The sequence below is a fragment of the Salmo salar genome, chromosome 06 (genome assembly GCF_965601325.2).
Source record: "Salmo salar chromosome 06, fSalSal1, whole genome shotgun sequence".
Classification (NCBI taxonomy): domain Eukaryota; kingdom Metazoa; phylum Chordata; class Actinopteri; order Salmoniformes; family Salmonidae; genus Salmo; species Salmo salar.
Window position 1 is genome coordinate 58,145,260 of NC_138296.1, and position 15,737 is coordinate 58,160,996.

A 15,737-nucleotide genomic window follows, 5' to 3' on the forward strand; every position below is an offset into this window, starting at 1 on the left:
TGCTGCAGACATTGTTTTGGTACCCTTCCCCAGATCTGTGCCTCGACATAATCCTGTCTAGGATCTCTACGGACAATACCTTCGACCTCATGGCTTGGTTTTTGCTCTGACATGCACTGTCAACTGTAGGACCTTATAGAGACAGGTGTGTTCTTTTCCAAATCATGTCAAATCATTTGAATTTACCACAGGTGGACTCCAAGTTGTAGAAACATCTCAAGGATGATCAATGGAAACAGGATGCACCCGAGCTCAATTTAGTCTCATAGCAAAGGGTCTGAATATTTATGTAATTAAGGTATCTGTTTTTTTATATTTAATACATTTGCAAAAATGTCTAAACCGGTTTTCGATTTTTCATTATGGTGCTTTGTGTGTAGATTGAGCGACTGTATTTATTTTATCTAAGTGTGAATACTTTCTGAATGCCGGGGGGGGTGTGTGTGTGGTGTGTGTGGTGTGTGTGTGTGTGTGTGTGTGGTGTATAGATTTATTTATAAAGCCAGGCACATTTAACAGGTAGTCAATTGATTATAGACCTAATTAAGTTGGGGTTTCCCCTCACTTTTCTTAGACAATTAAGGCAAGGGCTGTTTTCGCATCTCCTAACTCCGCAGCTGACTCCGCCGCATTGTTTGCCACACCAATATGCTGGTTAACTTTGCTTTTATGCATATAGCAACATGGTCTAGGAAAAGGTGCCAATTCAACAGCGCAATGTTTCAGAACCCTGGACAGTGACCGCTGTCTAACGTGGGAGAAAGTGTTGCACCATTGTTCTTACAAAATATAACAATATACAATTTCAGTAGCACATGTCTTAGAGTGATGGACTGTGCCATCCCCACAGCCTCCACAATGGAGTAGTCCACTTAGACTTTTTTTTTTTCTACTGCTCGACAAAAGAAATCTCGGTCTACCAACAGCCTATCAATCAACCAGTCGACTAAATTGGGCCAGCTCTAATCCGCATATAGATGACATTTACGATTTAACAGATTGATCAATAGCATTTATGTAAATAGTGAAAAGAACCTAGGTCCTAGTATCGACCCCTGCGGAACACCTTTATGTATTTCAAGAATTTCGACCTTCACCATGGCCTTAGTTCCGTCACTAAGATGTTCACGAAAGCAAGAACAGGTGTCAGAGCTCAGGCCTATCGAGGACAACTTATTCAATAACATGGCATGATCAACAGTATCAAAAGCTTTTGACAGGTCCACAAACAAAGCAGCCCATTTCATTTTAGAGTCTAAAGCATTGACAAGATCATTAACAACTAAAGTGGCTGCTCTAATACTGCTATGACCAGGTCTAAACCCTGATTTGGTTTACATTATAAATACATTTCTCAGATAAAAAAGGGCAAAGTTGTACATTTACCAATGATTCAAGAATCTTAGCTAGACAAAGAAGCCTTGAAATTGGGCACAAATTATTTTGATCACTACTATCCCCACCCTTATGGAGTGGCAGCACAAGATGATTTCTATACTTTTGGAATTTTTCCTGACAACAATGCTAAATAAAAAATATGGGTTATTGAGCCAACAATGATGGGCGCAGCACACTTAAATTATTTGATACTGAGAGGGCTACATTGGACCTTTTAACTAAGGGTGATTGCTTTACCGTAACATTCTAGAGGTGGGGGACTTCGTCAAATTCCTTTCAACCTCAAAAGGACTGAACTGCTGTCTTCCAGCACCGAGGCAGGCCCTTTCCCCTGAGCATGGAGTTTTCCCAAACTTCCTCTATTTCGAGTCAAGTATCAGGATTGCATGGTTTTTGCTACAATGGCTTGAATTTTTTTTACCAAGAAAAAAAGATGACCCTAGTCATGCTAGTTAGTTAGATTGTTCAGCTACTTTGTGTAAAGTGTAAAACGGACACATTTTTCTCGCTCTTGGAGGTTTTAACATGTATGAGTTTCTTTGTTCCGCTGATTGAATCATGATAAGTATTTATGAAGTGAAGTTGGGTAGGCTTCGAAGGCTGAAAGAGAATTAGAATTAGAAAACCTAATTGTCCATTAGGTTTGCACAAAATGGAAAATTGTGTTGGCGCTCTTGGCATTGAAAGGATCAACAACAACAAAAATACATAACTACATTAAAGGATAAAAGCAGACATAAAAATGCACATTCCACACATTGAGCTTTTCCATGTCGGTTCCACCATAGAGAATTGTCACTGAAGGATTGTTTTGTAAACTTTTATTTGTTGTTGCGTGTGGCACCTTTTAATCTCCGACCGGGCGGCAGCATGTTGAAGGATGCGTGCAGTGGGTGGGTGTTTTAGTTGTAGACCTAGAGTGCTTTCCTTTTATAGTGTTCTATATTTGGAATATGTCAAGGGGTATGAATACTTTCTGAAGACACTGTAGGTCACGAAGGCATATCAGTAGCAGGTGAGGTTGCACTGTGTTAAAGGCTGAGAAACTTTATTAATACGATCCTGACATTATCTTCTCACATTTGGTGGCTTCACTCCTACGTGATGCTCGTCCCTCAACAGATCTGTCTTGTAGGACATGGAACTTTTAACATGTTTGATTTTTGCTCATCCGCCCAACACTAGTTCCTGATTCTTAAAATCACTCTGCTCTCGGTAGCTATTATGCACTGGCTACTACGGCAGACCATGTTTGATCAGCTGAGCAAGAGGGGAGGAGACGAAGCCACTCTCGCCAAAATCTGTCCAAAATAAGCCAAATGCATTCTCATTTACAGCAACGACCTGGGGAATAGTTACGGGGATAGGAGGGGGGATGAATGAGCCAATTGTAAGCTGGGGATGATTAGGTGACCGTGATGGTATGAGGGCCAGATTGGGAATTTAGCCAGGACACGGGTTAACACCCCTACTCTTATAATAAGTGCCATGGGATCTTTAAGTGACCACAGAGAGTCAGGACACCCGTTTAACGTCCCATCCTAAAGACTGCACCCTACACAGGGAAAGGTCCCCAATCACTATTTTTTTAGACCAGAGGAAAGAGTACCTCCTACTGGCCCTCCAACACCACTTCCAGCAGCATCTAGTCTCCCATCCGGGGACCACCCAGGACCAACCCTGCTTGGCTTCAGAAGCAAGCCAGCAGTGGGATGCAGGGTGGTATGCTGCTGGCAAAGCCTAAGCAGTATTTTGACCTAAGCTTGTCGCTTCCCACCTTTGGGACAACGACTCCCAGTGTTAGGGCGGAGACATGATCATCTTGTCATTGCCTAGTGCAAGCTTGTTTGAATGGCCGTACAGTAGCTAGTTTGCCAGCTTGTTGAAGTTGTACAGCACCAAAGTTATGGGACTGTTCTCAGAAATCAGCATGTAGCTAACTCTTGACAGCTGGCACTGTGCCTCGCTACTTTGTTACATTTGGCCAACGCGATAACGTCGCAGTCAGCTCTGCTGTATTACTCGGCTCACTAATCACGGCAGAACCGATAGCTAGCTAGAGTGAGTATTCAGCATTGTGTGTTAACTGGCGTTGTTAGCATCCCTTTCGTTTCATATGAATTGATTTGAGACTGATGCAGACACTAGCTAGCTAATGCGTTAGCTAGCCATTCTTTTGTTGCACATTTTGAATTTCTTAAATACTGATTCCACCACAAGCACCTTAGCTAGATGTAGAAGTGGGTGGTGAAGACTAGCTCCTGAAAACAAAATTCTTAGCTAAAGGTTTATAGTTTTTGGGAAGATTTAACTGACATTTTTGGGGATGAAAGGGGGTTCAGTGGACAATGACACCTTGGTTACATTTTCGAATGTTAGGACAGCATATTGTAGCAGTATCTGATATGAGACAATGCCTGACATGTTAACTTTGTCAAGATGGAAGTAGACTTTGTCCAGGAGAGTTCGTGTGGCATCTTCTATCTTTTACACCCAGGTTTGTCTAATAAACAAACTGAAGAGGTTCTGTTTGCATTGTTAGTTCTTTGACAACCAGTCTTTCCATGCACTTGCTGAGTAGTGTGGTCAGGGTAATGGGTCTATAATTATTGAGGGATTTGTCATGTGGTATCTTAGGCTAGGAATTATAGTAGACACCTTCCCGTAGGGCTGTCCCTGATTTTTAAAATTTGTCGACCGAGAGTCGTTTGTTCTTTCGACCAATCGTTTGGTCAACATTTTTGAAACGTGTATTTTTCCATATAGACACATCCTATGTGTTAATCAAATCAGCTACATGCACTGAGCTTGTCTGATGCTTTAGGCACACTGTTTGATTAAATAATGAAGACACAAATGAGTCTGACGCAATTGATTTGATTGTGCTTGGCCAGGCTCAGACTTGCTGTGTTAAAAAAATAACAAGTGACACTGTGACTAGCACCTGTTGTCTCGCTCTCCTCCCTGCTGCAGCGACCACAGAACTTCAACAGTGTTTATCATGCTGTCCGTGTTGCTGAAGCTGCAACATAATTACAGCCAGTTCTGACTGAAAGGTTTGGTTACCGAAATCCCACATTTGTTTAGGAAATACATTCCCTATTCCCTCAACCCCTGTTCTCTTTACTTGTATGCATCGCATGCATGTGACCAATAGGGCCTGACGCATAGCATAATCAAATCAATAAATTGGTTATAACAAACTCCGATCACGTGACTGCAAAATGGATGCAGAGGACGTGACAAACTTGAAACGGTAATGTTTACTGGTTGCGCAGGAGGTAAAAGGGGAGTCGGATGTGTGGAGTAAATGTTACTAAGTTGTGGAAAATACTAGAGATCAAGAAAAAGAAGGTAAGGAGCAAGCGCTACATGCATATTGTGTGCCAAACAGGTGCTGTTAGACCGTTTTGGATAAAATGTAAACAGCACTAAATATATAATAAGCTTACTAGAGAGTCAAGTTTTTTTTTTTGTAAAGCCTTTATTACAGCAAAGGTTAAACAGTCACATTCATTCGTGAATGCAATTTCCCAAAAGGAAATGGTTAATATATTATTTACGGTAATTATTTTGCATTTCAAATCATAAATGACTCGTATGCTCTGTGATGGCATTAACGATGATGATAAAAACAAAAGGAGATCAAGAAATAAGTTGTATTGTTATTATGAATATTGTTTTTCAGAAAATTTGGAAGTGTAAACTACATTAAATAAATTATAAATAATACCAGCAGCTGTTTTAACGAAAAAAGTCTGAAGCCTTTATTGCATCATAGCAAAGATTAAAAACAGACTATTTTGTAAAATTGTTTAATCTGACATGTTGTGTGAGGCTTGGTGCTCACGGAATCAGTAGGCTATTAAACAAACATTCAAACAGAAGCAGGATCTGTCTTATTTCTGTAGATGTATATGGATGATTTATAAAGCCAAGCACATTTAACAGTTAGGCTATTGATTATAGACCTAATTAAGTTGGTCTCCTCTTTACTCACTTTTTATAGACAATTAAGGCAAGAGCTGTATTCTCGCCTCCGCCACATTGTTCTCAACATCAACATGCTGGTTAACTTTGCTACTGTGCACATAGTGGTTGCTCAACGAAATGTTTTGAGATTTTGCTGCTGGATTTAGAGGTAATTTGTGGTTTAGTACGGTACCCTGCGTCACTGCTTCATTTTCTCCAGACCAGCGCAAGAGGGAGTTGGAGCACTGATTTTATGATTTTGGGTCCCAAGGCGCTAATGTGTCTAACTGACAATGAATGGGCGACATAAACCAAATAGAAACTGATAATTGTGCACTACTTAAAAATTGAATTTCAATTAACCTCTTACATCTAGACGTTCCGCTAGCGGAACACCTGCTCCAATATCCAATGATAGGCGTGGCGCGAATTACAAATTCCTCAAAAATACAAAAACTTCAATTTTTCAAACATATGACTATTTCACAGCATTTTAAAGACAAGACTCTCCTTTATCTAACCACACTGTCCGATTTCAAAAAGGCTTTACAGCGAAAGCAAAACATTAGATTATGTCAGCAGAGTACCAAGCCAGAAATAATCAGACACCCATTTTTCAAGCTAGCATATAATGTCACAAAAACCCAGAAGACAGCTAAATGCAGCACTAACCTTTGATGATCTTCATCAGATGACACACCTAGGACATTATGTTAAACAATACATGCATGTTTTGTTCAATCAAGTTCATATTTATATCAAAAAAACTGCTTTTTACATTAGCATGTGACGTTCAGAACTAGCATACCCCCCGCAAACTTCCGGGGAATTTGCTAACAATTTACTAAATTACTCACAATAAACGTTCACAAAAAGCATAATTATTTTAAGAATTATAGATACAGAACTCCTCTATGCACTCTATGTCCGATTTTAAAATAGCTTTTTGGTGAAAGCACATTTTGCAATATTCTAAGTACATAGCCCAGGCATCACGGGCTAGCTACTTAGACACCCGGCAAGTTTAGCACTCACCAATATCAGATTTACTATTATAAAAGTTTGATTACCTTTTGTTGTCTTCGTCAGAATGCACTCCCAGGACTGCTACTTCAATAACAAATGTTGGTTTGGTCCAAAATAATCCATCGTTATATCCGAATAGCGGCGTTTTGTTCGTGCGTCCCAGACACTATCCGAATGGTAAAGAAGGGTCGTGCGCATGGCGCAATTCGTGACAAAAAAAATCTAAATATTCCATTACCGTACTTCGAAGCATGTCAACCGCTGTTTAAAATCCATTTTTATGCCATTTTTCTCGTAAAAAAGCGATAATATTCCGACCGGGAATGTCCATTTAGCTAAACAGAGGAAAGAAAACAAAGCTTTCGGTCGACGCGGGCACGAGCCTGAGTCTCACAGTACTGTAACCAGCCACTACCCAAACGCGCTACTTTGTTTCAGCCAGAGCCTGCAAAGCCACGATTCAGCGTTTTGCCGCCTTCTGAGAACCTATGGCAGCCGTAGGAAGTGTCATGGGACAGCTAAGATCCTCACTCTTCACTAAACAGAGACAAGAAGAACGACACCTTGTCAGACAGGCCACTTCCTGCATGAAATCTTCAGGTTTTTGCCTGCCATATGAGTTCTGTTATATTCACAGACACCATTCAAACAGTTTTAGAAACTTTAGGGTGTTTTCTATCCAAAGCCAATAATTATATGCATATTCTAGTTACTAGGCAGGAGTGGTAACCAGATTAAATCGGGTACGTTTTTTATCCAGCCGTGAAAATACTGCCCCCTAGCCATAACAGGTTAACTGGATGAAGAAGGTGATTGAATTTTAAACAGTGTAAGAATTGCTATTCCTATGTCATGCATGCGCACACCTGGAAAAACACACTTTTTGTTTCTACTTGTCAGTATTACTTAGTAAAACTGTTGTTATGCTGTTTTTATTCTAAGAGAAATGAAAATGTTAAATTCCATGATATTCTTAAGATATGTGTTGACTGAAATATAAGCAAGTGATGTCTGCTAAATAATCAAGTTGATGACGCAGTCATATAGCCTCGGCACCTACATAAAGCCGAGTGACTCACTCATTCATGGATTTGGATCAAAATAAATAAGTACCAACATTCTTTCTGATAGTCTTTTATTAAAGAAATGTTTTGGTTATCCTGACCTGGACGCCATGTATTATAGTCTCTAAAAGGAAAAATATCACCACCTTCTCTTGCGCATGTCATTTTCCATATGGATCCATAATGAAGAAATGTCATTGAATGACAGAAATATTGAAATAAAGTAGGCTAATGAATGTAAACATTGTTGCTTACTGGAAAAAAAACTATTTCAAAATTAATGTAAGAGGCGAGGGGGGGAAAAGAGGATTCAGAGGTTGAGACGAGCATGGGGACTGGTCTTGATAAATCAATTCGATTTTTATTTTCCCTGAATCTCCGTTTGGGTATTTGTTAGACTACAATTAGGGTGTGGAAATGTTAGGATTATTTTGTTCTTACTGTAGTGCTGTAGCCTACTCCCAACCGGTCACGTTGTCCAGCGCCATTATGGGCTATTAGCAGGACAATAGATTCTTGCCATGGAGGGTAGGGGGAGAATTGTATCGTCAAATGTATTTCCTAGTTAAGTTAGCTGTATCACAACTGGCTGTTATTGGGAATCCCGTAGGCCGTCATTGTAAATACGAATTTGTTCTTAACTGACTTGCCTAGTTAAATAAAGGTCACGCATATTTTCCTGAGGGTTTCGTTTTTCTTGGAATAGAAAAACCATACTATTAATCAATTTAATTAAGCTACATTTCTTAAAATCAGTCTCATATACTATATGTAGGAATTTAAAATAGGTTTCAAATTCTCTAGTACAGCCAGTAACTTTCTGTTACTTGAAAACAAAATAAGCTCTGAGATATCGTTAATGTTTTCAAACACTTGTTTTTCACAAGTGCTATTAGCAGGACAATAGACACAATGTGGTCCCAAAAATACCTCTCTGACATATGCTGGACCCTATCTCTTGCTGATGTCATTGAATGTCTGTTTAATATTCTCTAAAAGGAAAAATATTACCACAGTCTCTTGCACATGTCATTTTCCAGATTTGCTCTAACAAAAAGTGCCCCTTAGATATTAATTTAGAATCCTCCAATACTCTAAATGGAATTATTAAGAGAGATTTGCGATGGCACATTGTTTATGAATTGACACACAATTTTCCATTCATCCTGAACAATAGTGTTAAGAACTGCTATTCCTCTGTCCTGCAAGCACACCCAAATAAATACTTTTTACTTGATCAGAACAAGCTGTAACTGGACTGTAGCATATTATTTACTAAAACTGTTATTCTAAGAGAAATGAAAATTATGTACAGTATTATAGTCTCTAAAAGGGAAAATATTACCACAGAATCCTGCCCATTTCTTTCATAATGCATCCTTATTTACAAAGCGATTATTATTAGATATTCTCACAGTGAACATCTGTAAATCCCAAACTCTAAAAGTAATTGGAAAGGTAGATGCAAATGATTTGTGGCATTGTGGTTGCAATAAAGAATGTAAACAAGATTGTGTTTTTATTTACAGTAGTGATGTAAATGCTGGAGGCATTTTGAAAACTAGTTTTTTTTCCCACAAGTGTACTCTAGCAGGTGTAGCCCATCATGCAAACAATGTTTCCTATTAGCAGGACAATACTCTTCATAGCCCGGCTGCTGTAGGTGTGAAAATCCCCTAATTTGTCCCTAACTGTTCTTCATCAACACCTTTATGCCTTCATGTAATAAAATGAGGAGAAATGTTTATTTAAATTACATTTTAGTTGCACTTCCCCCCCAGCTCCACGACCATGGGTAAAACCTTGCTGAGATGCTAAATGTATTTGTTGTATTGTCAATTAATCAAGCCGAAACGTCTTGATGGCCTTCATCAGTTTATCTTTGCTTGTTACTGTAGGCTTGGCAGAGTTATGGATTAATGTTTGCAGTTGATGCCAAACAAGTTTGATCGGGTTTAAATCAGGAGACCTAATACATGTAGAGATGGGGGAAACATTTTTTTTAGATACAGTGGGGGGAAAAAGTATTTGATCCCCTGCTGATTTTGTACGTTTGCCCACTTACAAAGAAATGATCAGTCTATAATTTTAATGGTAGGTTTATATGAACAGTGAGAGACAGAATAACAACAAAAAAATCCAGAAAAACGCATGTCAAAAATGTTATAAAATGATTTCCATTTTAATGAGGGAAATAAGTATTTGACCCCTCTGCAAACATGACTTGGTGGCAAAACCCTTGTTGGCAATCACAGAGGTCAGACGTTTCTTGTAGTTGGCCACCAGGTTTGCACACATCTCAGGAGGGACTTTGTCCCACTCCTCTTTGCAGATCTTCTCCAAGTCATTAAGGTTTTGAGGCTGACGTTTGGCAACTCAAACCTTCAGCTCCCTCCACAGATTTTCTATGGGATTAAGGTCTGGAGACTGGCTAGGCCACTCCAGGACCTTAATGTGCTTCTTCTTGAGCCACTCCTTTGTTTCTTTGGCCGTGTGTTTTGGGTCATTGTCATGCTGGAATAGCCATCCACGACCCATTTTCAATGCCCTGGCTGAGGGAAGGAGGTTCTCACCCAAGATTTGACGGTACATGGCCCCGTCCATCGTCCCTTTGATGCGGTGAAGTTGTCCTGTCCCCTTAGCAGAAAACACCCCCAAAGCATAATGTTTCTACCTCCATGTTTGACGGTGGGGATGGTGTTCTTGGGGTCATAGGCAGCATTCCTCCTCCTCCAAACACGGCGAGTTGAGTTGATGCCAAAGAGCTCCATTTTGGTCTCATCTGACCACAACACTTTCACCCAGTTGTCCTTTGAATCATTCAGATGTTCATTGGCAAACTTCAGACGAGCATGTATATGTGCTTTCTTGAGCAGGGGGACCTTGCGGGCGCTGCAGGATTTCAGTCCTTCACGGCGTAGTGTGTTACCAATTGTTTTCTTGGTGACTATGGTCCCAGCTGCCTTGAGATCATTGACAAGATCCTCCCGTGTAGTTCTGGGCTGATTCCTCACCGTTCTCATGATCATTGTAACTCCACGACGTGAGATCTTGCATGGAGCCCCAGGCCGAGGGAGATTGACAGTTCTTTTGTATTTCTTCCATTTGCGAATAATCACACCAACTGTTGTCACCTTCTCACCAAGCTGCTTGGCGATGGTCTTGTAGCCCATTCCAGCCTTGTGTAGGTCTACAATCTTGTCCCTGACATCTTTGGAGAGCTCTTTGGTCTTGGCCATGGAGGAGAGTTTGGAATCTGATTGATTGATTGCTTCTGTGGACAGGTGTCTTTTATACAGGTAACAAGCTGAGATTATGAGCACTCCCTTTAAGAGTGTGCTCCTAATCTCAGCTTGTTACCTGTATAAAAGACACCTGGGAGCCAGAAATCTTTCTGATTGAGAGGGGGGTCAAATACTTATTTCCCTCATTAAAATACAAATCAATTTTTAACATTTCTGACATGCGTTTTTTTTGTTGTTATTCTGTCTCTCAATGTTCAAATAAACCTACCATTAAAATTATAGACTGATCATTTCTTTGTCAGTGGGCAAACGTACAAAATAAGCAGGGGATCAAATACTTTTCTCTCACTGTATGCCATTTTTATATTTGAGAATTAACCAATGATATTAGGCCACACTTGGCCATGATTGCAGACACCTGTGTGTCTTTTGACACTATATAAACGAGTCATCTCGCAGTGTTTGATCAAACTCTGATGAAGACAGCGTGGCTGTCGAAACGTTGGATATTACATTTGTGCATCTGAGCTCCTAGAGTGTGCGGCTCTCCCTTATTTTCAAGTTTACTCCATTAGCCAGCACCTCGCCTTAATAGGTGTGCGTTTCTTCTTCTTCTAGATCAAACGCCTAAAGGTACCACATTCATCTGTACAAACAACAGTACGCAAGTATAAACGCCATGGGACCATGCAGCCGTCATACCGCTCAGGGATGAGACGCGTTCTGTCTCCTAGAGATGAACGTACTTTGGTGCGAAAAGTGCAAATCAATCCCAGAACAACAGCAAAGGACCTTGTGAAGATGCTGGAGGAAACAGGTGCAAAAGTATCTATCCACAGTAAAACAAGTCCTATATCGATATGACCTGAAAGGCCGCTCAGCAAGGAAGAAGCCACTGCTCCAAAACCGCCATAAAAAAGCCATACTACGGTTTGCAACTGCATATGGGGACAAAGATTGTACTTTTTGGAGAAATGTCCTCTGATCTGATGAAACAAAAATATAACTGTTTGGCCATAATGACCATTGTTATGTTTGGAGGAAAAAGGGGGAGGCTTGCAAGCCGAAGGACACCATCCCAACCGTGAAGCACGGTTGTTGTTGTGTGGGTGCTTTGCTGCAAGAGGGACTGGTGCACTTCACAAAATAGATGGCATCATGAGGCTGGAAAATTATGTGGATATATTGAAGCAACATTTAAAGACATCAGTCAGGAAGTTGAAACTTGGTCGCAAATTGGTCTTCCAAATGGACAATGACCCCAAGCATACTTCCAAAGTTGTGGCAAAATGGCTTAAGGACAACAAAGTCAAGGTATTGGAGTGGCCAACACAAACAATTTAAATGCAATGCTACCAAATACTAATTGTTTACTTCACAATAACTTCTGACCCACTGGGAATGTGATATAAGAAATAAAAGCTGAAATAAATCACTCTACTATTATTCTGACATTTCACATTCTTAAAATAAAGTGGTGATCCTAACTGACCTAAGACAGGGAATGTTTACTAGGATTAAATGTCAGGAATTGTGAGAAACTGAGTTGAAATGTATTTGGCTAAGGTGTATGTAAACTTCCGACTTCAACTGTATATGCAGAGAAAAAGGGTCGGCCCGAGAATTGAACCCTGTGGCACCCCCATAGAGACTGCAAGTGAAGGATGTCTGGAATGCAGTAAATGAAATGGTGTCATACACGTGTGTGGTTGATATCATTCCATTGACTCCATTCCAGCCAGGAAGTATGCGAGAACAATGTGCAGGTAATTACCTTTGCACTCAACAGCAGCATCCAAGCCTCCACCGAGTATGGATGGGAGCCGCAGCTGTTGACTGAGGTAAACAATGCAATTGTATATACAATTATCACATATATTATAGTCTTTCAAATGTGTGATTGACTTAGTGTTGTTATTTGTCTATTGCTATTTTTGAATATAGTACTTTCAGATCACTGAAACCCCACCTGATGTGGTGGAAGTTGTCGAACCAGATCGGAACGCCTATGAGGACCACCTTCAGGCACGGACTGAGAAGGATGTGGAGGTTTTTGACCATGTAAAAATAATTGTCTACTGTTAATTTATATACTGGCCCTCCAAGAGATATGTAAGAAATGTATTTGTAATACAGGTGAGACTGAACATTATCAAGGTGCAGGAGAAACAGAAGGAGAGCTACCGGAGCAGAATCAAAAAGGGGACCAAGTGCTACGACCTTCCGGGCGAATTACTTGGTTTGGAAGAAGGACGAAAGGATGGCGAGATCTGAGAAACCTCGCTGCTCTGGGGTCACGATCTGTTAAGGTAAATATAAAAAAATTCATTTGATAACTATTTGCATTTGCACACAAAATAACCTGAAGCTAGTTTTAGTTTCTCTAGCACTGATATTTTTATCTTTGTCTTCCTAGGGTTACCTCAGTGGAAACAAACAATCTCCAGTTTTAGCAGTTGGACGGTCGACCACTGAAGCACTGTCGCCCTACACTTCAGTGAAGCCCAATAGACAAAGTATGTTAAGCTTTGGTTGACATTTGAGAAAGCAAGAAATGGTAGTTATGCTGAGCTTATAAAAATGTACCTATTCAACTGTCTGAGCACCGCAGGAGGTATCCCATCCACCATAACCGTTGAGTTCATATCAGTCTGATTCTCTATGCTCTGAGTCAGAGGGGGACCAGCTTGGGGTAGGCTATACCTTCCAAAAGTGTTGAAAATTATGTATCTCCCATTTATAACACTGCGCCAATCCATCAAATCTTCTCACAGTACAGTGTAACCTGTGTGTTTGCTTGTTTACGTCTCTGTCTCCTTACCTGTTCACTTTAACTCTGCTCCTGTTCTCCAGGACCTAGGGGTTCTGCCCAACACCCAGATGTGGATCCACCTGATGTCCTCCATTACCAACCAACCTTCAACTTTTCATTACATCGTCTACAGCTACTGTTATTGTCATGATGTCATTATCTGCTAAGATAGTTTTCTTGCTCTATTATACTGGGCACATAATATGTGAGATACACAGATTAACTAAAAACACTAGCACTGCAAACACTCAGAACAAAGGAAGCAGCAGTGCCTGGACTTCTGTCTCCCTCTTAAGTCCCCCTTTCGAGACTGACAGGCATAACCTCCCACCCACACAGCAATCACCTCAATATTCCACACACCAGAATTCAGTATTTTAGTCTGATTGCCATGTGAGTGTACACTTTTTTTTTTACTGACACAAGTCTACCAAAAAATATAAAAGTTTATGTATTAAAATTAAAAAGTTGTACGGTATCCTTTTGTCTGGGTAGGTTCCTTGTTCCTTGTCAGTCATTGGCTTATTGGTGAAATCAGCAGTCAGACAAGATCTTAAGTAAATCAATCAAACTTTTATTAATGCAATTTGAGACAGAAGTTGACAATGGAAACAGCACGTATGTTTCAGAGTAAGTTCCGCACCCCACCTAAGGGTGCAGCTGATTTTATACATGTGATCACTCCCTAGTGGTATGATCATCTACGTCAATGTACTGTATGTGTGTATCAATAAGCTGAGGTTACCTTATAAGGCAACCTAGTACAGTAGCTTCTCTGAATTTATTTGCATTGTCCACTGTCACACAATATCAAAATGTCAAAACCAGACAGTGATTACTTCTCTTTATCTAGTTTCGGTCTGACTCAGACCTAGCCTGCAAGCACACTCTCGCAACAGCCAAGGCTTAACCACAAAGACCAATATAGATAGCTTGTGCAACATATAGTGTCAGAGTTTTTAGACACATAGCAACAGTATCTTATAAGGCCTGCAGCAACACATATGACTCTTAAGGTCCCCTTAATCCCATCACTTTGATGGTATTTATTTCTTCCACATTATTCATTGTTGTATCCTAGGACCAACGATACATATATATTCAACCACAAGGGTGTACTAATGAGCTATGCGAGATAGAAAAAAAATGAATCATAATAGAGGACTACTGAAATTATATTATTTCAGTGTAGACAAGGGAAGAGCAGGTTAAAATAAAAACATGACAGCCAGACAAGCCAATGTATGAATCAAAATGATTTGCATATGAATGGAGTGGAAATTAGCTGACTTTGTGATCTGTAAGGTAAGTAACTTTAATGTGTCAAGCAGATTACACGTTTCCTTTGCCATTTCCGAAACGTAGCAATGTTTAAGACATGGATATAATGTTGTAATGTTAACAACGTACCCAAAAGTAGTTTGAAGTAATGTTTTAATTTTATTAGCTTAACAAAACTTGTTTGAACAGTGAAATTGTTGCGGAAATCAGCCTTGTTTGCATAGCAATGATAAACAATTTTGGCTGAAATGATCGTCAAAATTCTAATCATTAGGTCATCACACTGTGAATATAGCAATGGAAGGTAATAGTTTATCGAATCACATTGTGACACAGAGGGGGACACTTTTTGGTCAGGGGGCATTATTTGGATGACAGGCCCAGGCTTTACTAGGGCTTCAGAATAAAGACTTCAGCGTAAAGACAGGTGTGTCTGTATGTGTGACTGTGTGTGTCTGGTTATTGTAGGATAATTACAGTGTATTCCCCAGGTTATTTTTCTGTCTATTAAGCCGATCTGTCTAGAACAAAACACTGTAATTGTTAGTCTTTAATTCCTCTGTTATATCAGGGATGTAGTGATCTGATTGGTGGCAAATTGCAGCCATTTCATGAGGATGACAATCAAAAGCATGTTCATTTGCTTTGCCTGATAGAACTCATTGTTCAAGCGCACAGGCTGCATGTAGATGAACTCAAACCAACAGTTCCCAAATGGGCTCTGGTCAAAAGTAGTGCACTGTATAGGGAATAGGGTGTTATTTGAGATGCAGGCTAGTCTAGTTAGTATCAATCAAGAAATGACGCTACTGTATATTATACAACTTTAAACCAGATATGGAGTACATTCCAAGCTATTGGATCTGCTTAGAACACTAGTAGAGTCCAGCACGAAGCAGTTTTATGGAGCCGCACCCGGCCAGCGCCAGCCACATCAAT

General features: G+C 40.1%; 1 long non-coding RNA gene across 5 annotated transcripts; it reads left to right on the plus strand.

The window, feature by feature from the left end:
- Positions 1 to 486: 486 nt before the first annotated feature.
- Positions 487 to 13,995, plus strand: LOC106607903 (uncharacterized). 5 transcript variants are annotated; one of them, XR_014392700.1, is made up of 5 exons: positions 9,558 to 12,546; positions 12,650 to 12,754; positions 12,842 to 13,014; positions 13,122 to 13,221; positions 13,559 to 13,995. It is a non-coding gene; the product is annotated as an uncharacterized LOC106607903 (long non-coding RNA). The 5 variants fall into 5 exon arrangements; XR_006770280.2 differs by having other exon boundaries at positions 487 to 12,546; positions 12,650 to 13,014; XR_006770279.2 differs by having other exon boundaries at positions 9,567 to 12,766.
- Positions 13,996 to 15,737: the final 1,742 nt, after the last annotated feature.